A 23,858-nucleotide genomic window follows, 5' to 3' on the forward strand; every position below is an offset into this window, starting at 1 on the left:
TTTGTTGTGAGAACTTGAAGTGATGTAGTCAAGCCCTGTAGAGAGAAAGACCAGAGTGGGCTATAATTTCAGGGAAAGCTTTCTAGAAGAAGCAAAAAATGAGGGGTAGGAGTTCAATCTTGATGAATGGGTAGATTTAAATCCATTAAGAAAATTAGGGAAAGAATTCTAAATGAGAAAATCATTAATAGCAAAGGTATGCAGGTAGAAATCAGTAACTGAGGCAGAGTTTGGGTAGGAGTATGATAGGAGAGGGCAGAGTTCTACTTAGCTTAGTTGAGAAGTCAGAACTAGAGGGGAAGGGAACATAAAGTCAAGGAGAGAGAAAACAATGGAGGCTCTGACTGGAGCCAGGTGACCTTGGGAAAGTCATTTCTCATTTTTGGATCCAAATTTCCTCCTCTGTAAGATGAATGGTTTGGACTAGCTGGTTTCTAAGGTTAATTCTGGTTTTAAATCTTTTGAACAAAAGTGGAATCTGCAAACGTAATTTGGAGATTTTGATCCAATATAAAGCTGATATCATGATCCCCTGTTTTGAAGGGGTGTTAAGTTAGCTCTGATAATTGCTTGGGAATGAAGAGCTGACTTTCTTCTCCAGTTTACACCTTTTTCCTGGACAAACCTATGGTTTCCATGTTATGTAGCCAGTGTCACCAGACCATTAGTGATGCAAGGCAGTTGCCTTACTCTAACTGGTAAAAGGAAATTTGGGAAAGCAAGGACTGAGAGAGAAGGGGAGAAACATTGACAGGAATCAGAGTATTAAGCAATCTAATCCAATCCTTCCTCCCCAGCCCCAGAATCACATTTTAGAAAATGTATCTATATGTCCATATATCCACATATCTATATCTATATATCCATATCTATATCTATATCTATGTAAAACAACAACAAAAACTTGAACCCTAGAGAGCTATGTTGCTCACCCATGATAACATAGCAGAGTCATGCCTGGAAACAAATTATCTTGGTTTGGAGGCAGCTGGATGGTGCTGGGCCAGAAGTCAGGAAGATCTGGATTCAAATCTGGATTTGTAGCCCTTCAGTTTGGTAGGCAGTCTAATACCTTAATTCATTCATAACAGGAAACGTCATTGTAATATCACTTTTTCCTTGAGTGCCAAAGAAAGAAATAAGTTTGCTTGCCTTTGATTTATTAATGATTTTGTTAGGCACCTGATGAAGGTTTTGTATGCTGGCAGGAAGGGGCTGGATCAACCCAAGAGAATGGGGCTCTGGAGTTTCTCACACTTCTCAGTTCCTAGGCCAATCCTCTTAAGACTGAGGTTTTCAGTTTGTATTCTGTCCATGAATGAGTATCGATAAATTGTTGTGTAAGTGTCCCAAAGACATTTCCATCTGTATATCCTCCATCTTACCAAATAGATCATCTCTTTGAGGGCAAGGGACAGTTTTCTATTTGACTTGGGGCCTCCCTTTTTTCAGAATTGTTTCATTAAACTTTTGAAGAGGGTTACTGATCTGCTGAAAGGCAAGAAACCCAAACCAAACCCAAAATAAAACCAACCACCTGATCCTCAGATTTCTCTGAGGATCTCACCAAAATGAATATGATTCACACATACTTATACACTAAGAAGTAATTTTTTTTAAAAACCTTATAGCAAGGATCATTGGCATTGCTCGTCTTACTAGATGGGGCCATTTATATGGAATTCTATATGTGTCTCTTATTCTTCAGCAAAAGGCCATATATCATGTTGCTATATGCCAAGGGTGCATGTTCATCTCTATGAAAGGTACCTGAAGAGCTGCAAATCAGAGGTTTTCTTGACCACCCTTGATATAAAAGCACATGATATGTCCATTTTTATGGTGTCTGTCTAAAAAATAATATTGTAAACATGCTATTTCATAAAACATTTTTTTACTAGACCTGCAGTTTCATTGGTCTAAGTGATCTCTCAGCGACTTAGTGACAAACTTCCTCTACTATCATATATTGATTTAGTTCTGTTTCCCAGACTTAAACTCTTATGGAGTTGCTTGGGGACACTGAGAGGGGTCATGTGTAAGAGATAGGACTCAGTCTTCTTAATTCCTAGGCCAGCTCTTTCTCCATTTCTTTAAAAGCATTTTCTAAACTAAGAAGTCATGTATAATTTCCAGGATTGGGGGCAGCTAGGTGGTGTAGTGGATAAAGCACCGACCCTGGATTCAGAAGTACCTGAGTTCAAATCTGGTCTCAGACACTTGACACTAGCTGTGTGACCCTGGGTAAGTCACTTAACCCCCATTGTCAATAATAATAATAATAATAATAATAATAATAATAATAATAATAATTTCCAGGGTTACTTTTCGTTCTCTACTCTGTAGCCATGGAAATTTTGAAGGTCTTTTAAAAAATAGAGAGGGCTGATTTGTAGTTTCTTTTCTTGAATTAATTGTCAAGAGCCTTTTACATGCCTGCTGTAGTGCTAAGTTTTATGAAGAATACAAAAGTAAAATAAAATAAAGTAAAATAAGATAGAAAGGGAGAAATAGCCCTTGTTTTTGGATAGGGAAGATAAAACATTACAAGCCTCAGTGTAAGGCATTGCTGAAGAGAGTTTACATGAAGGAAGTTCCTAACATGAATGAAATCACCTTCCCCTTCTCCCCACAATATATATCAATCCCAATCTTTAAAAAAAATTTTTTCTCGTCACATTGTAAGCAGAGTTTCCAAAGTTTCTGAAAATGCTGAAGTATACTTGAGAGCACATGTCCTCCTTAAGCCAATGTGTAAATCTTTCCTAAATTTTAATAAAACTCCTGTCATGTAGATTGATAATATATTACCTGTTTTACCTTGAGGTGAACCAAGGTATACCTTTTACCCTAGATCATTAACAGCCCTGTTCATAAAGCTGAGGATTCTTGACTCTACCTTCACTTTTTGACCCTGAAACAATTCTCTGGCCAAACATGGTTGAAATGAAATAGGTTGTGTTGTGTGTGTGTTTTTTTTCTAACCTCCTAGACCTGCCTTAATATTACTTTTTTACCTTTAATGGAGCACAATGAAGGAAATCTAAGAATTTCCTTTCAAAGGATCAGTCACCGAAGGCAAGGAGATTTGTCTGGGGCCTTTTGCCTAGTCTAACAGAGACAAATAATCCTTAGGTAATTTTTTGGAGACATCAATAATATGAGATAGACAAAATAAATTCTCCCTATCCCAATCGCCGCTTTAGGAACTGTGTGATTTCCCACTCAATTCCCCTACTGTGTGGCAGTTTTATCTTTCAGCTACTCACACACTGAAACATATTAATTGGATTTGCCATTGGGTCAAAGTTTTTTGGTGACCATTTTCTGTAACATGGAAAAAAGTTGCTAATTCATTACTTTAGGAAATGAGGACATAATGACTTCGTGTCTGTTAAATTATGGTCGCCCTGTTTTGTGAGGCAGCAGTGGTACCCATGGTATTATTTGGAATTAAGAAAAAGAAGCTAAGGAAATCAATTTTTACATTTGTTGTGGCCTCCTTTTTTTTTTTTTTTCAAGGATGGGGAAAGATTTGTTTAATCTGATTTTTTTTTTAAGCACAAGGGACTTGCACCTGACCCTATGAAAAGTTCTTTACTCTTTTTTTTTTTTTGCAGGGCAGTGAGGGTTAAGTGACTTGCCCAGGGTCACACAGCTAGTAAGTGTTAAGTGTCTGAGGCCACATTTGAACTCAGGTACTCCTGACTCCAGGCCAGTGCTCTATCCACTGTGCCACCTAGCTGCCCCCTCCTTATTTTTTTTTAATAGATTTATAAGCCAGGTATGTTAACTACATAAAAGTATCCATTGTCTAAGACAAAGATTCAAGTCAGCCAGAGGATAAATTGACCAAAAAAACCAAAAAACCAACAAAAAACTAAAAACCAACCTTACTAGTGTCTTAATGGAAAACTCTGAAAGGTCACCTCTAAGTTAGGCAAGTAGCACAGTTTCTTTTCCCTGGGGATCCTATGTGTAAATTACCATATTTGCTCACATGTAATGATACAGTCTTCTGGGCCTCCAGGGCAAATGACAAATAAAGATTGATTTTGCTTTGAGTGAGGCTCACATTGCCTATTAGATGGGAAATCTTACACAACTTCACTTTTGTAAGATGCCTAGACAGCTCAGTTTGCAGCAGGAGTCAGGAGTGGGAGCTTGGAAGAGAAAACCCCCACAGAGCACATGCAGGACATGCCAACTTTCATTATTAAGAATTATAAGGGTTGAGCTATTGAAATGGCAATGTCCTGACCTGGCTATCCCTCCTCACCATCTGCTCATTGTTGTATGGCTTATATCCAAATCAGTGTCAAGGTAAGAGAGTGACTTAAGAACCTAGTCTAGTAATGTATACCCCTGTGCTGAGTAAACTGACTCCCTGGGGACAATGGACTGTGTTGGGTGACTGCATTCTGAAAGACCCTGGTGGCAGGGACTTGAGGCTTCTGAGTCTAACATCTGTGAAGGCCATTAGTACATTGGAAATGAAGCTTTTTATATTACTACAGGACAGTGACCAGAATACCCACAGCAAAGGCTTCAACTCCACTTAATTCAACTTAATCCCCAGTTGGAACAATTTAACTTTACAAGTGTCATGCTTCTCTACTCTATAACTTCTCTGTTGAGAGATCTGTGATGAGGACATCCGTCTATTATTTTACATTTTAACAGCTCCTTTCACCTAGAGCTGAGAAAATGCACTGAATCATCATAGATTTTGGTGTTGTTTTAAATGGAGCATGGCTGAAGAGTTTCCTTGATCACATATAGCAGTGTGTGTGTGTGTGTGTGTGTGTGTGTGTGTATGTGGCAATAGATACTGGGTAAAGAAATAAAGAGGGAGAGAGAGAGAGAGGGAGAGGGAGAGGGAGAGGGAGAGAGAGGGGGAGATAAAGAGAGAGGAAGAAGGGGAAGAGAAGAAGGAGGAGAGACAGACAGGGAAACACAGACATGGAGAGATAGAGATCAACATAGTAAGGCAAATACCCCAAAAGACTTTCAGACAAATAAAGCCTTCTTTCTAAAAGATATGGTCCTTACTCTTTGTAAATGCAGCAACTGAGGAGAGAAAGTCAGTAATGTGAGAGATAAAAATCAAATGGCCAAGACATTTGAGGCATCCAGGTATCCCAGAGGATAGAGCACTGGATCTGTAGTCACAAAAACCAGAGTTCAAATCCCACTTCTGACACTTACTGGCTACGTGACCCAGGGCAAGTCACTTAACCTCAGTTTCTTCATCTACAAAATGGGGAAATAATAGTACCTACCACCCAGAGTAGTTGTGAGAATAAAATGAGATATATTTGTAAAGCAATTCACAAACCTTAAAATCCTATGTAAATACTAGCAATTTTTTTGCTATTACCATTAAGGCAAGGTCAAGAATACTAGTAAGAATCAGGGGGGTTAAGAGATTTATCCATAAAGATCTTTATCTCTAAAATGGTGATCAGAATAGCCTACCTCCTGGGTTTGTGGTGTAAACCCAGATGGGAGATATCTCCTATGCAAAGTGCTTTGCAAACTTGTAAATCATTACATAAATGTGAGTTGTAAATAGGAGTAGGAGTAAGAGTAGTTGTTAATTTTTTGTTGTTCACTAATTCTTCCAACTTTCACTCACACTAACAGTACCTGTTCCCCATGATGAATGGCTACATTTCCCCTCAGGATTCTAGGGATACCCCTAATGGGCTGTATTTCTAGACCATCTGTTCATGAGGCTCAGTCACAAAGCTTTCCATTGATTTTAGTTAGTAGTCTTAATCAGTTCTTAGCAAAGATATTTTCTATTGTCATATTGGAAGATCATTTGATACAAAATGTCATCACCAAACCTGAGACAAATACAACCCAGCTCCAGGAGGAGTGAACTTGAAGTATGGCTGTGTTGAGGCATATGGGTGAAGAACACATGTAGCCAGAGGATAAACTCCAAGCTCCCTACTACAGGAGTCTTTCTTTCCCTCTTTGTAGTTCTTATGAAGTTCTCTGAAGTTTGTGACATCAGTGATGCATAAATCACTCTGCTGGGTTGCTCCCTCCTAAGGCATTGGCTTCTCTACTCCTTGGGTTGGTCTGCTACCATTCAGTAATCTCTCCAGACTACACAATGCTTATAAGGTTACTACCTGGATACATCCATCTCAAAGTTGATCCTTGGCCAGTCCCCAGTTCCCATGGTTATTGCTACCAGCCCTGAGGGACTTTGCTACTGATGTAAGTAGCAATGAGGAGACCTCAGGAGCTTCTGCATGGTTTCCTGGGAGGTAGGATGAAAGTAAGGAAAGAGAAACTCTTCTCCCCATAATAATTCTTTCTCAGAGGCTTGGTTAGAGCTACTTTGCCACTAGACTGGCCTGCTACAGCACTGCTTGACTCTGTACTGGTTTGCTGTTTTATTCATAGGCTTAGAGGTGTGTCTCATACTTCTAGCCAATCACAAAATTTTTCCTGTGTTTCATTTATCTTTAGCAAGGCAAATCAGGCCAACCAAGCACTTTCTGCAATCCTGCCTTACTTAAATCCAATTTATGATAGAATCAAACTATATCACCAATCAACAGTGTAGGACTAATGAGAAAACAGGCTATGGAGAAATGAGAGTAGAAGTAATGTGGAACCTTTAGCACTAGTAGTAAGCAGCTTGACAGTGGGGAAAGTGCTGGGCTTGGATTCAGGAGAGCTGTGGGCTGAGAATTGGAAAGAAACTGATTCTGGCTCAATGTAAGGAAAAACTTCCTAACCACTAGAACAGTCCAAAAATGGAATTGGCTGCCTTGGGGGATAGGGGATTCTCACTCTCTAGAGCCCTTCAAGTCAAAGTTGATGACCTCTTGTTGGGATGTTGAAGAAGTGATTTCTGCAAAGGCCACAGTTGGGTGAGGTGGCCTCTGAGAGGCCATTTAACTTGATCTTGGGCTTTAGTATTCTGCTTTTAACCCTAAGTAGCTGTGTAGGGAGAGAGAGAGAGAGAGAGAGAGAGAGAGAGAGAGAGAGAGAGAGAGAGAGAGAGAATATATCATTCCCATTTTATAAATCAGGAAACTAGGACCCAGGAAGGTTAAAATAGTAGCTTTTCCAACCAGTGTTATGTGGGAGTGGGAGTGTGTGTGTGTGTGTGTGTGTGTGTGTGTGTGTGTGTGTGTGTGTGTGTGTGTGTAAGTGAGAGAGAAAGACAGACCGGCAGACTGACAGACAGATGACCTGTGATATCATTGGTAGGGAGCTTTCCGATGAGAGAACTCCCTTTACCAATACATATCAGCACATCCTCTGCCAGGTGTTATCTTAGAGACTTGCCTAGAGCCATGAGAGAGTAAATGACTTGCCCAGGGCCACTCCTGTCAGAGGTTAGCTGGGCAAATCATCTAATTTCTCTGAGGTTTATTTTTCTCATATTAAAAATGGAGATCATTCTTATAGTGCTTACTTGAATTAATTGATTGATGGGAGCAAGAGGAAGAAAGCACATTTACTAAATGAATTTTCCTGATGAGGACATGAGATAAAGCTTATCAAGCACTTTGTGAACCTTAAGGTTCTTCTGTTCAATAGAATCTATTATTCCTCAGGTCAGGGACCTGACAAAGGTCACCATAGAAGGATCCTGAGGACATTTTACAGATTGGCAAATATTTTTGTAGGCTGCTTTTTTATTCATCAATTTATTTCCTCACCCCCACCCCCACCCCCCACTCTCTCCTAGCCTATCTTCTAGACTCCTTTCTTTACTTTCATTACTTTCATTATACTAATCTTTAGGGGGTTGATTTTGTTTTGTTTTCCATCACAAATGGATTGTAGAAATTCAGAGAGAATCAAAGTATACAAAGATGAACTATTACTCCCAACCTCCAAATCTGGTCCCTCATGCCTGTTTCTCAATAAAATAACAAGGTCATCTTGGTATCTTGTGAAATGTCTTTCATATCCATTATCTTATTTTCTAGCAAAGAGACTTAAATGTAGAGGGTGCTGAACAAAGGCTTGTTGAAGTGAGTTTCATCTCCACAATAACCCTGTACAAATATTGTTATCCACATTTTACAGATGAAGAAGACAGAGGCCCACAGAGTATAAAGTAACTTGCTCAGGGTCATACATCAAGTAATTGAGAGTCAGAAGTCAAGTCAACAAGCATTTATTAAGCTCAGACTATGTGCAAGGCACTTTGCTAATCCTTGGGGATTTTAAAGAAAGGCAAAGGAAACACAAGACAGTCTCTGCTTTCAAGGAACTCAAAGTCTACCGGTAAAGACAACTCTATACAAATGAAATATATTCAAGGTAATCACAGAGGGAAGGCTTTTTGCCTTATTGCCTGGTTAAGGATCAGAAAAGGCTTCTTGAAGAAGGTGGGACTTTAGCTGAGGCTTGAAGGAAGTCAGAGAAGCCAGGAGGTGGAGAGGAGGGGAGAGAGAATTCCAGGCATGGGGAACAACCATGGACAAAGCTCAATGTCAGGAAAGGGAGAGTTTTGTTCAAGGAATAAACCAGGAGGTCATAGCCATTGAATTGCAGGGTACATGGATGGTAGTAAGAGATAAGAAAACCTGAAAGCTAGAAAGAGATCAGGATATGAAGTGCTATAAAAAGCTGAAGAGAAGATTTTTCATTTGAATCGAAGGTTATAGGGAGCCATTGGATCTTATTAAATAGGGGGTACCATGTTGAGACTTGTACTTTTTGAAGATAGATTTGATGATTTGGTGGAGAATGGAACAGAGACACTTGAGTCAGGAAGACCAATCAACAAGCTATTGTAAAAGTTCAGGCCTGAGGTGATTAGGAACTACACCAGGGTGGTGGTGGTGTCAGAGAAGAGAAGGAATATATATAAAAAAAGATATTAGAGACATAGTATTATAAAAAGTATAATCAATAGAACTTGGCTACAGATTGTACAGAGAGAGAGAGAGAGAGAGAGAGAGAGAGAGAGAGAGAGAGAGAGAGAGAGAGAGAGAGAGAGGAAGAGTTGAGGATAACACCTAGATTGTAGACTGAATGACTGCGAAAATGGTGGTGATGAGTTCAGTTTTGGACATGAGTTGTCTATGAGGTGGTTAGTCCAATAGGTGAGTTAGAAAGGTGAGATTGAAGATAAATAGAGCTTAGGGAAGACATATGGATCCAAGAATCAAACACACAGGTGGTAGGAATCCATGGAAGCTTAAGAACTTCCCAAGAGAAATAGTATAGAGGGAGAAGAGATGAGGGTCAAAAATGGAGACTTGGGAGATACCCAAGATTAGTACACATGACTTGGCTAAAGATCCAGCAAAGGATGCTGAGAAGAAGTGGTCAGACAGGTAGAAGAAGAACAAGGAGAGATGATTGTAATAGAAACCCACAGAGAAGAGAGTATCAAAAAGAGGATGGTGGATGACTGACAGTGTCAAAGGCTATAGAGAGGTCAAGAAGGATCAAGATCTAAAAAAAATTGGATTTAGCTGTTAAAGGGACATGGATAACTTTGGAGAGAGCAGTTTCAGTTGAATGATGAGGTCAGAAGCCAAACTGCAGTGAGTTAAGAGGAGGGTGAGAGGCATTGATGTACTTGGTCTTCTTAAGGAGGTTAGCCATGAAGGACATGAGTGATAGAGAATGATAGCTAGTATAAATGCACAGATCAAGTCAGGATTTTTTGAGGATGGGGAAGATGTGGTGTGTTTATGGGTACCAGTTGGTTTGTACAGAAACAGTCAATAGACAGAGGCTGAAGGTAAGTAATGGCATGGAAATGATAGAAGTAGAGATCAACTTACTGGAGAAGACAGGATAGAATGTGATCACTTGTTCATGTAGAGAGCTTTGCCTTGGGAGAAGGACCACCCCTTTATGTAACACATGGTAAAGATAGAAATGTAGCAAAAAGCATCTGGATGATGTAAAATTAGAAGTAGAGAAAAGAGAGGTCTCAGTGAATGGCCTCAATATTTTCCCCCATGACTTATGAAGCAAAATTCTCAGCTGAAAGGGTGGAGGGGAGGGGAAACCACAAAAGGTTTAAAAAGGATGAAAAAGTTTGGAACAGCCATTTAGGTGAGTGGGGTAGTGAATCAATTAGGTAGATATGAAAGGATTGTGCTGTTAGTACCAGAAATTAGGACTGCAGAAGGATGATCCCATATTCTTTCTACTGTAACACACCACTAATCTTCCTCTTCTGTATGATTGGAACTTGTACCATCTTGCTGGTTTATCAGAATGCCTTATAAGCCTGTCTGTATGTCTTATGGGCTACTTTAGGGAAGGACTCAAATATGGTCATTCTTTTATCTCCCTATCACTCTTCAATGTCAGGAAGTGCTGGACACAGAGAATTCAACAAATATCTGATAGATTGGAGAAGGAAAGAATGACACCATGCACTCACCCATTCTGCTTCCTGTCTTATGCATGGGACATAAAGAAAAAGTGCGGCTGAGTCAGTCTGATCAGCCAGGGATAGAATTCCTCTTAATCAACTTCTATTTCCCCAGGATAACCCCAGAAGAGAAAGGTGGGCTTATGCATATTCATTTTCATTCTCTCTCTCTCTCTCTCTCTCTCTCTCTCTCTCTCTCTCTCTCTCTCTCTCTCTCTCTCTCTCTCTCTCTCTCTCTCTCTCTCTCTCTCTCTCTCTCCAGCCACCTAACCAGAAAATTAAATGCTTTCTTCTCTATCAAAACATTCTCTCTTTCATGCAGGATGTATACTGATGGGGACTGTTGTATGGGTTGGGTAGAAGGAAAAAATAATTTTTCAAGGAGAGGATATTGGATCCTCTATGTGATAAGACAGGATGTCATTAGCTAATTCCAGTTAGGAAAGGAAAGAATGTGTTTCATTTCTTGGTGGCAGGGGGTGATGCCCAAGATAAGCTGAATGAGATGGCAGGCAGTCACCCTGTTTCTATCCCCAACAGGTTAGCAAAGAGCTCTGGAAAGATATTTCTTTGACATATAGCTGAGAGGGATGCTGGATGGAGAAAATCCAGAACCCTGGTGATCTTTCAACACAGGGAGAAGTTTGTGTGTTTTTTTGAGTCATCTGACACACAGCGTGTAGGACTTTCCTGATGGATAAGGAAACTTGATGTACTAGTTTGTTATAACAATGAGGTCATTGGAAGACCTATAAAACTGTAGTTTGTTATCCAAGGTTAAGATCAAGTTTGTTACAAGGATAATGGCTCCAGCCTCATTTAACAAGCCAGGTTTGACAAGTTGAATGATTCTTTAAAGGATATTTATTTAATTGTAGCATTGCTGGCCTATTATAAACACATTTCTGATTGTAAAGTGAACCCTGAAGCCCAGAAGAGATTTTTCCACAGGAAAGAAATTTACTCTTCCTTTTGATGGAGTCTTTCTGCCTCAGAATGTGATGTAAGAAAGAATGTCCCCTTCCCCACCTCATGGAAATTTTCTTCAAATCATCACTGAAAAATGAAGGGGAGAGAAGAAAGTAGAGGGATGCCCCCATTTCAATGCACAACCAATTTTTGGAACTCTAAGATTCAAAATCAGGAGAAATTAGGCAGTGACCTCCAACATCTGGATTGACTGATTCCCTGACCCTACACCATCTCTCCCCTCCTCCCTACCTTGGCAATATAGACTGGATGTTTTGGCATCATCTAGACAGCCTGTGTCAGCTGACTCCCACCAGGAAGCCACCATAAACCCATTCAAAAAATTTATTGTTTTAAAGGGAGTTTTTCATTATCCCCACTGTGTTATGAAGAAACATGGTCAAAAGAAATGTGGTCCCATTCACTTCATAGCATAGCTCATTTGGTTTGGAAAATAACTTTTTATCAGGGGATGAGAATGCTATTTCTACCCTTCTCCCAAACTAAGAAACTGACTATCCTGTATACAGATGTTCAGACAGGGTGTGTATGTGTGTGTGTGGGTGTGTGGGAAGCAGATGGTAGGCAGGAGGTTGTGGGGGGAGATCATTATTTTTATTTGTTTTTCACAGTTATTGGAAGCATTTTAACAAATTCTTCATCACCACATCTTGGAATGCAGTATATGTTTAGTCTAGGGAAAAAAAAATACACTAGTAGAAGACCATAAGTATCACACCAGGTGAAACCATCGGGTCCAATTCATTTGGACGATCACTAAACCCTAACCAACTACTGAGAGGGAGAAAAAAGTCAGTCCGCTGGTTTGGGGTTTGACTGTGACCTTCCCCAACCCCCCACCACCAAGAAATAATGGCCTTTAAATAAAAGGCAGAAGGGAAGGGCATCTTGAGTTAGTGCATTTGACTTTATTGAACCATTTTATAAAGAAACAACTCACCCTGGGTGTGATGACATCCTGCTGGGTTCTTCTGGAGAGAGTGTGCCTTCCCTGCTCCAGGGAAGTCTTTCTTGACTTATAGCCTTCAAGGCTTCATTTGCTTGGCAATTTAATCTGTAGGAATGCCAGTGGGGAGTCTCACCTGTCTCAGGGCAGCAGATGGATATCATTAGGTAAGGAGGTGGGGAAGCAACCCAAAATGAGGTCTGGTGAGTAGCTTCTCAGCCTTTTGGTATTCAGCCTTTAATCAGAGCGCATTCCATGATCTGGGGTGGGATGGAAGAGGGTGAAAGGGTAGGTAATTTGTAAAACAATAGGTCAGGGAAATGGTAGAACACATACGTTATAGGGGAAAAAAGTGAACAAAGTAAACTGTCAGATTGACCTACATGTATTTTTTCATCTAAATTTTAACTAACTTTTACATTCAATCACCATTTTGATCATTGCCCAATATGTACAATGCACTATGCCAGATTTTGAAGGAGTTCGAAACATAATTAAGACATAGTCCTTAAGGGGCTTGGGGCTTGCAATCTAGCAGTAGTTTATTTGCATGGATTTCTGAATAATATTTCTCTCTTCAGAATTGCCTAAAAACTCTGATTCTCTCCCATTTGAGGCAGCTTGGTGATATAATGAACAGAGCAGAGAACTTTGAGTCAGATAGGCCTTAATTCAAATCCTAGTTTTGTGACCCTTAACCTTTTTAATGTCTCTCATCCTGTTTCCTCATCTGTAACATGGGGATAATAAAAATACCTACCTCCCAGGGTTGTTGTGAGGATCAAATGAGGTCATATATGTAAACTGCTTTGTGGTATAGATATATTCATCCAAGTCAGCCCAACACTATATCTTTCATGCAAAATGTCAAAAGATTGAGTGTGAATTAGATTAAGAACATCCTTATGACCACAGGTTAATAAGTGAAGGATAAAAATGAAATTATCTGTACAAATATTATTTCTTTTTAGCCTCATGACAACCTGGAGATGTGTTATTATTATCCTGTAGAAAACTGAGTTTGAGAAAGGTTAAGCATTTGTCCAGGGTCACAACAAGACTAGTGTCTAGAGTGGAGATCCGTCAATAAACATTTGTAATAATAAATTATTTATTAAGCACCTACTTGGTGCCAGAACACTATACTAAGTTCTGGTGGAACAAAAAAAGACAAAGACAGCCCCTACCACCAAAGAGTTTGCAATCTAATGGGAGTGGAAAATATATGAAAAGAAGGTAAAAAGGAGGGATTGGAAAAGGAGGGGTGGGAAATGATGGTAACTATCCTGGGAGCCTTCCTTAAATGGAGGGTCCAGGAGGAGCTTTTGAATGTCCATTAGCAAGTCTCTACAATTAGAGGGAGAGGGGTGTCATAGGGGCAAGAGTAGCGAGGAGGTGTGAGTTTCAAAGTTGATGTTATCTTGCAGGATAAATTTCTAGAGATCATAAGGGTCCAGGAGAGCAGCTGGGGGGAAATGAGGATTGGAAGCTAGGTTTTCCTGACTCTTATTGTTGTTCAGTTCATCAGTCCTGGCCAACTCTTCATGACCCCATGGACCATGGAATGCTAGGCTCTTCTATCCCTCATTATCTCCTGAAGTCTGTCCAAGCATGCATGTTCATTCTTTCCATGATACTATCTCATCCTCTGACATCCCCTTCTCCATTTGGCTTCAATCTTTCCCAACATCAGGCTCTTTTCCAATGAGTTCCATATTCTCATTATGTGGCCAAGTATGTAAGCTTCAGCTTCAGTATTTGTCCTTCCAATGTGTAGTCTGAATTAATTTCTTTACGTATGAACTGATTTGATCTCCTTGCTGTCCAAGGGATGCTTAAAAGTCTTCTTCAGCCTCACAATGCAAAAGCATTGGTTCTGTGGTACTCAGCTTTCCTTACAGTACAACTCTCAGAGCCATACATTCCTAGTAGAAAAACCACAACGCTTTCTTGGCAAGGTGATGTCTCTGCTTTTTAGTACACTGTTCAGACTTCCTAACTCATGCACTCCTTACTATCTGTAGCAATAGATACGACAGCAACAATCCCAGTTTATAATTTTTGGCCACCATTTCCTTTATCCTGTTTATAAGTGCCATTTGTACAAGGATATCTAATTTGATTTGATTCTATGTAAAAATCACTGCTTTTGAAGTATTTAAATTTGGTCCAGGCCCAGCACCCTATCCACTACACCACCTAGCTGCCCCTGGAGTCAGGAAGACCCGAATTCAAATTCAACCTCAGACACAGTTAATTGTTCAGCCCTGGGTAAGTCACTCAACTTCTGTTTGCTTCAGTTAATGAGAATAATATTATCACCTACCCCCTTAGTGGGGAGCAAAGAGATAAGAATTGTAAAGTGCTTAGCATAATATTTGGCACATAGTAAGTGCTAGATAAATTTTAGCTATTATTATTATTATTATTAAACAGATACTACAGACTGGATATTGACTTAGAAAACCACAAATTAATATTATCTATGTTGTATTGTATTTTTATTTATTTTATTAAATCTTTCCCAATTACATTTTAATTTGTTTGGGCCATATTGAGGGATTTTACTTCCAGGTCATGAATTCGACCCCTCTGATAGATGACATAGTAGAGACAGCATTGGATTTATAGTCAGGAAGATCTGAGCTTAAATTGCACTTCCCATACTTACTAACTACATGACCCTGGAAAAGTTATATAACCACTCTCAGTATCAATTTCCTCATTTAGAGATAGTAGTAGCACCTATGTCACAGACTATGTGAGGGTCAAAGAAGATAAAATAGGTGAAGCCATTTGCGAACTTTGAAGTACTTCATAAATATTAATTATTATGTCACCAAGTTACAAAACAATTGCTGATCTGCATTGGTATAGGGAGTTCCCTATGCCAAATAATTAATATATAAAATATATTATATAATACATGCAGCATTTTATATATATTATTGAATATATAATATAATTAATTTCCTTTTTTTTTCTCTAATAGCAACATTTATCTCAATCCTTAGCAAATTATATGATTCACTTTAAAGAAAACGGGAAAAGTATGTTTTCTTTATACCTAGATGAATCACAAATCCAGACCAAAGGGGAGGGGGAAAAATTGCATCAGCATTTTCTTTATGGAAATTTTTTTTACAGTACTTTTACCTTTTACTCTCCAATATATTTAACATACCCAGATGATGCATAACAATGTACATCATACATAGGATATCAATGACTTTAAATCTCTCCTCCCTGAAGTCTTCCCAGACTACTGTAGCCCTCCTCCATAGGTATTCCTGATTCAGTTGACAACCAATCACCTCTCAGTTCAAGGGACATTATATAGTATAGTGGGAAGAGCACTTACCTTGGTTCTAGAAAACTCCATTGGAGTTACAGCTCTCACTTATGAGCTATGGGACAGTAGGCAAATCATTTAAGGTAAAATGACTCCCTAGGATAAAATGGGCATAATGCCTCAACTATCTACTTCAGAGTGATGAAAAATGTGTGTTGTAAATCCCTTGTATTACTTTAAATTATTATATTCTCCATATTTATTTCTTCTCTTCCCAGCTAAATTGTTTGTTAATTTCTAGGTGTCCTTTTCTCACTGGCAGAACACATCAACATTTTTCTAGGGAATTCTGTACCAAGACTGATCCCCTTTGAGGCTAATTCCTCTGGGTCCCTACACCAAAGGATATCTGAAATTGCCCTGAAATTCCTAAAATTCCATATTTACTCTATAACATAAGATGGAGATTAAATAAAATAAGCATGCGGCTTACAAGAAAAGGCATCAAACAACTTGGGAAGATAGCCTAGGGAGGCCAGCCTGCAAACCTTACCCTCCTAGACCTAAATTCCTTAAGGATCTCACAATCATGTAAGCAGTCTTTGTTTAAGAGCAAAGGAAAAATATGAACACATAACTTATGCACCAGCATTTTAGTGATACAAAGTCCATATTCCTCAATATCAATTCTTGTACAGGATTCAGTAATATAGCAAATATCAATATTAAAATATTCAAGAAATCAGCAAATGTGAAGCTGAAAAATAATTTCAAAAAGAATTGGTCTGATTTGTAAGGGTGACACGTTTCTTTCCATCCACCCAACTTTTAAAAAAATGGCTTTTCTCTAAAGGTATTTAGTTCTCTGATAGTTTCAGTTATGAGCTGTCATTTCTTGAGCATTTCTCTGATTCAGAAGGCAATTTGAACATCTTAGACTGGTATTGGGATTTTTTTTAACATACTCTTAGGTCCCCCTTGCTTAAATAAGTCAAGCAACCTGGACTATAATTGAGTCATTGTCATTACAGACTCACCCTTCTGGGAAATTGATCGCTACTATGAGGAGGGTACCAAGTAAACCACAGGACACAAGATGCCTGGGGAGAGAGAGACACAGGCCCACCACAATCGCCACCTCAGTTTCCTTTCCATGAGTCAGTGTCCTGGGAAAGAACATAGCAAATGCCCATGTAAGAGGACATTCCTTGGAAGACCCACACAGAGCAGGCACATTCTTCCCTGAGTTTGGAAGGCTTTCTCAGAACACTTCTCAATGTTTATCCAGTGTTGCCCCAAGGCAGTCTTACAATTTACTGTCAGCCATAATTGCTCTGCTTCTCCTTAAATGCCCCACCTAAGTACCCTTGAAGCATGCCACTTTTCAGTGTAATTAACCAAGATCAGGATGTATTCCACCGTCTTTTTTGTGGCTCAGCTGGGTTTCTTAAAATACAGCACTAATATAGCTGCTGTGTCTATATAAGCAGAGCCTGAGACTTCAGAGATGAAAAAGTGATGTTATGATTCCTGTAAGTTTCAATTCACTTTGTAGTGTGTGGAAGCATATTAAAATCTCATTTTTAGTTCAACTCAAAATGAATATTTCTTCAGTCTAAATCTACTTCCAGGTTTACCTGAAAGAAAGAAAATTTAACTGTCCTTAATCAGGAAACAATGCCTTCCTTTCCCCTTTTTCTCTTGGGCTTAATCCTCTTCTTTTTTTGTAGGAAAATGAAAGAAAAGAAAGCTAAGGTCTTGGAAAATGAATTAAAGGTGTGCTCTATTGGGCCTTGAGGATCGAGTCAGAGCAAAGACCCAGGTTCAAGGATTTGCAGGAAATAATACTTGAGAAGCAAACATGAGCTTTATTACTACGTGGCTCGTCAAACAGAAAACAAAAACAAACACATAATATATGACAACAAAAACCTCACAGAGCTAGAATTGTTCACGGGATTGTACAGTGGCAAAATTTCAGTGAGAGTACATGCTCAGAGGGGAATCTGAGCAGGAAAGTTTTATACCTTAAATTGGACCTGGTCAAAAACAGGTAATCAAGGCCAGCTATGGGAGAGGACATTCCTAATCAGACCCAGATGTGATGAGGAAATTCTCTAGGTCCCTTATCAATACCAGATTTGCATTGGGAAGTTTCTTAATCTGGACCAGAAATTGGGTGAGAATCTGAATCCTTAATCAGGAATCCTAGAAATGGGTGCTGTTGAATCTTTGCTGTAGTTGGCCATGAGCCTTGTCCAGTCAGGAGCTAGGATTATTTACATATTTGACAAAGGGTCAGAATGAGTCAAGATGGTGGGAAAATACAGACTGGCACAGTTTATATGTTTATAGGACCATTTATCATAAGTGACTCCATATCAGAGTCCCTTCACTTGTACTATAATAACAAAAATTACAATTAAAAAGAGGTAACCCAGTTTAGAGTGAGAAATAGATCATGTTTAGATAAGAGTATTGCTCTCCCCTTTTCTTGAAGCGATTAGGGTATTGACTAGAGTCTGTCAACCTCATTTATTTAGTTCCAGCTATGTGGCAAGCACTGTATTAAGCTCTGAGGATACAGAGAAAACAAAAAATAGTCCCTGTCCTGAAAGAGCTCACAATCTAATGGGGAAAAGGTCTCTTGATTATTTCAGTTATCAAGTTGGGTAGTCATTATCCAGGGACACAATGGTTTTAGGAGAATAATACTCTAAGACAAAATGACTATTGTTCTGAAGTGGTCAAGTAAATGATTAAATTTTACCTTACTTTGCATTGCATAACTATGCTTTATCATATTGTGAAATTCTCCTTGTTCAAGAATCCTATAAATGTTACATCAAAATGTCTGATGCTAGACACAAAGAGATGTCTGAGGACATAAAGTTGCTTGATTATTTCAGACCTACTCAAAACCACAGTCCCATTTCCAATTTTTAAATGCCTTCTCAACCAGAGAGCTATTCAAGAAATGACTGGACTCAGACATAAATGAAACTTTTAGAGAACTTAAAACTTATATAGAGAAGTCATTTTTTAAAAGATGGGTAGATAGGAAGCTGACTAGTCAAATATATTCCAATAAATTAGAATAATTAGATCTCATTCTAATTCAAACAAGAACAATGCTGGAATTTTTAAAAATCATAAATAAATAGTTTCTGGCAGACATGCCTAGAGTGAAAAATACAGAATTAATGCATTTTTTAATCTTTCAATTCTTGAATAGTTCTTATAGAGTTAGTGAGTACCAGGTGCCAGGTGCCAGATGCATTGTTTAGCTCTCACTTTCTATATTCAACAAGCTAGTTTCTAGGGTTATAGATTGTTAGAGATACCTAGTCTAACCCATTCATTTTACTTATGAGGAAACTGAGGTGCATAGAGACTAAGCCACTTGCACAAAGTCACATAGCTAGTAATCAGCACCTCCTTTATTCTCTCTTCTCTGTCTTCTGATTAATTTGTTTCTATCAATTTTCTAGGAGAGATTGTCAGTCAATTAATAAGTATGCTGTATCACTAGGACAATACACTATGACCATGTGGGATTTGTACCAGGAATGCAGGGATGATTCAACATTACGAAAATTATCAACATAATTGACCACATTAATAACAAAGCTCACCAAAATCATATGATTATCTCAATAGACCCAGAAAAAAGCTTTTGACAAAAATTAGTATGCCTTAACTTGGACAGAGAATACTGTACTATGTATATTGGAGGATGGGAGTTGAGTACAAAAGGGGAAAAAGTACAATCCTTTCCTCAATGACTCAAGACTTTATAGTAGGTGGTAGAAAGTGGTATGAAAACAAATACATGTCATTAGGTGTGAAATGATATGGTGCAAATTGAATGCAGAAGTGCTGGAAGGGGAGAAACCTGGAGGGACTTCGATGAACTGATGCTGAGTGAGATGAGCCAAACCAGGAGAACATTGTACACATTATCAACAACATTGTGTGTTGATCAACGGTGATAGACTTGATTCTTCTCAGCAATACAATGTTCCAAGATAGTTTCAAAGGACTCATGATGGAAAAGGCTCTCCAAATGCAGAAAAAAAAAGAACTGTGGAATCTAGATGCAGATTGAATCATGTTATTTCTACTTTTTTTTTTGTTTTCTTTTTTGAGGTTTTTCCCTTTTGCTCTGATTCTTCTTTCACAACACGACTAATGCAGAAATATGTTTAATATGATTGTACATATATAACCTATATCAGATTGCTTGCTTTCTTGGGGAGGGTGGAGGGAGGGAGAAAAATTTGAAACTAGAAATCTTATAAAATCAAATATTAAAAACTATCTCCACATGTAACTAGAAAATAATATACTTTTATAATAAAAAAAAAAGAAGTGCTAGAAGGGGCATAGTATTAGAGTAGTCAGATCAAGTTATTTTAGAATCCTTTTATCACTGCAATTTATTTTATAACTGCAGCATCCACTCCTGTAGCCCCCTCCTTCTGTTAGTGAGTTCATCCTCAGAACTTTAAGTTAATACCCATAGCCTCTGACTCCTCAGATTACTTCTCCAACTCCATTCCAGCACCCACCTCATGTTGGCAATGCTTCTGCCCTTTCAGCTTCCTCTTGCTACTGGTGAATTCCTCCTTTGAACTTCCAATTGAATAATTACCCATGCCAGGATTCTTTTTTTTCCCTTCCTTCCCCCTCTTTTTCTTTATATCCTTCCTTCTTTAAAATGATTTTTTCTAGGTACTATCACAGCACAAATCTGTTAACTATTCTTTTTCACATGGAGAAAGAACAAATGTGGTATATTTGTTCCCAGCAAATGAGTTACTTCTCTATGTTTATTTTAAAATAATCCAGGTCTTTAAAATAAAATAAGAATTGCTTCTGTAGATCACTTAAGTGATTATTAAATAGTTTTTTCTTTATTCTATTTATTCATTTTCAAGACAAGAATTTCAAAAATCTTAAATATGGAGATTTATACAAATATAATTATATAAATGTATTATCAGCTTTTTTTCATAAGTATCTTTCTGAATCAAAGTATACAATTAAGGATTTCTCATTGATTTTTATAGTACTCAGTTTTTAAAAAATATACACTGAATATGTAATTTCAGGAAGAAACTTTTGTTGTTAAATGATTTGCATGATTATTTTCACTTTGGTTATTTATAATTTCCTTTATTAGATTGATGGAAAATTTAGCTATTTTTTTTAGTTTAAACACCTTTTGAAATACTTGGCATGAGAAAAACATGATATTACACAATGATATAGAAGTACTTCATGCTATGATCCCATATTGTTGCACAATTTTGCAATGACTCTTTCTTACAAAATAGATTACTCTTTAAACAACTTGAAAAGTTATATGTAGCTACTCATATCTCTCAACATAAATGCTTATTTCTTGAAGATGTAATGTATCCAAAATTCATAAGAGGCCTCCATCATACCCTCGAATCAGTTGAGTTACATCAATATTGAATTCAATACAATTATCCAACCCTGTATCTTTTCCATTAAAATCATCTCTCAGGGCAGCTAGGTGGCACAGTGGATAAAGCATCAGCCCTGGATTCAGGAGGACCTGAGTTCAAATCTGGCCTCAGACACTTGACACTTACTAGCTGTGTTACCCTAGGCAAGTCACTTAACCCCTATTGCCCTGCCCCCCCCCCCAAAAAAAAAGAAAAGAAAAGAAAGAAAATCATCTCTTAATTATATTAAATATTTCACTTAATGTGACATTTCCATCCATCCATCCCTCTGTAGATAAACCAAAAAACTTATTACATATAAGGTACTGTACTAAGTTCTGGGAAAAAGCAAAAATAGTCCCTATTCACAAGTAGTATGTATTCTAATAGAGGGGGGATAATATGCATACAAGTTGTCAAATAAAAAATACAGAATAAATGAAAGATTATCTTATAGGGGAAGATACTGGTCACTGAGGCAGTGCTTGAGATAAGTCTTAAAGAAAGCCATGGATTCTAAGAGGTCAGTTTAGGATGGAGAGAATTCCAGACATCAATGATTGGCATTGTAAAGATGTGGAGATGGGACATGAAGAATTGTGTGAGGATGCTATATAAGAAACAACAAAGTAGGCCACTATAGCTGGCCCACAGGGTGGGTGAAAGGGAATTGTTTTAAAAGACTAGAAAGTAAGGAAAGCGGAAGTTGTAAAGAGCTGTAAAATGTGAACAGAGAAATTTGTATATGATCCTAGAGGTGATAGAGAAAATAGCGTGTAACATAGCTTACTATAGTAAAAAAAAATCACTTTGGCAGCTCTGTGTAGGATGGATTAGAATGAAAAAAAGACAAGACAGAGAAATCAATTAGGAGGCTACTTTAATACTTCAGCAAAAGATAATGAGTGCCTAAAATCAGGTAATCTCCTATTGAGGTTTTGGGTTTGGTTTGGTTTGGTTTTTACATTTAGTAATTTTGTAAGTGCTCTTAAACAATGTTTACACAATTGTTTTCACAACAATGTGTTGTGTCACAGACTCAGTCCTTGGGAAAAAATATGGCTTTGCTTCTGATTTTCTGCGGGAAAATTCTTGTTTTGTCAATATATCCTGCATGTCCACTTTCAAGTTTTTTTTTCAATTTCTTGGTTTTGTTCTATTTGTAGCTAAAACATTCATAAAAAAGAAAACCCAGTGATCATCTCCATCAGTAATTATACTTTTGAATCCCAATAGTAAATATAGCAGCTCATTTGTATTTCTTACTTTTGATTCTTATTTTCTGATATTTAAAATCTTATTGTCTTTGCTTGTACTAGGTTGACTAGCTGCAATACATTTATCCATCATGAATAGGGGATATTCACTTTAAAAAATTAAAGACAAACATCGATGATGATTAAATTTTAAGGTTTTTTTTTCAATTTTATAAGCATTTCAGTTTGGGGAAGAATAGGATTATATAATATCAGGTTATTATATGGCTATTATATAGTACAAAATGAATATTGTTGAGAAATACATCTATTTGAACTTCCACACATAGATGACTTAACTTTAAAATGTTATACTTTCTATTCAAATGCTGCACATTTCTTTTGTATCATGAACCTGTGCTGACAGTCATGGTACTGGATCACTCTTTTGTTGGAACCCCACAAACTCTGATTTAAGTTTGACTTCTTTGGTCCACATATCATCAAATGATGGCTACATTGCCAATTGGGATAGTTTTGCCATTTGTCTTTTTATTTTGATTTGATTTGAGTTTTGTTTTCATTGAAAAAGTAGTAAATGTGTTTATACAGGAATTATATATTACATATATATTACATATATAATTTTAATATACACACTAATATATATGTATACATATACATATACATATACATATGTGTGTGTGTGTCTTTTGCTTCCTTGCCTCAATTATACCCCATTCCTGAGAGACATCATTATACTTCTTTTCTAAGGGGGATGTATGCATCATGTTTCAGAAAACTGTCATAGTGTGTGTAAAGAATGTTAAGGGGGGAGGGAGTGGGCAAGAAAGAGGAGAGAGGAGCAGAAGAGGAGACTCTATATAAATATGTGTGGTATTCTAGTCTCTGTAGAAAGAACTATTCTTATATCCTTGTACAAAGGCTATTAGAAGCACATGGAAATAACGTATCCTGACTGGTTGCTGCTAAAATTGTCTTTTTTCTCCTTTCTTGTACTTCTTTCTTATTCTATAGCAATCAAAAATATTTAGTAAATGTCTATAATATACAAGGTCTTGGGCATAAGCACTGAAGATAAAAACAATGAAATTCCCCAATTGTCAAGGAACTTACATTCTAAAGAGGGGAACAAGTACATATGGAAGTATATAGAAAATGAACATGAAGAGGTTAAATATAAATATAAATGGAGAAGCTAAATGCAAGAAGGTTAGGTGGCCAGGAGAAAATTATGCAAGTGTACATAAAAAGAGAAGGATTGATTCTAGCTGTGTGAATTGTTAAGCATTACTCTGGTTGGCAGCTAGGTGGCTCAGTGGGTAGAGTACAGGGCCTAGATTTAGGAAGATCTTGAGTTCAAATCTGGCTTCAGACACTTACTTGCTATGTGACCCTGGGCAAGTCACTTAACCCTGTTAGCCTGTTTTCTTATCTGTATAATGAGCTGGAGAAGGAAATGGCAAGCCACTCCAATTATCTTTGCCAAGAAAACCCCAAATTGGGCCAAAAAGAGAAAGACACAACTGAAATACAAGAAAAATGCTGGTTT

The sequence above is a fragment of the Dromiciops gliroides genome, chromosome 4 (genome assembly GCF_019393635.1).
Source record: "Dromiciops gliroides isolate mDroGli1 chromosome 4, mDroGli1.pri, whole genome shotgun sequence".
NCBI classification, from domain to species: Eukaryota; Metazoa; Chordata; class Mammalia; order Microbiotheria; family Microbiotheriidae; genus Dromiciops; species Dromiciops gliroides.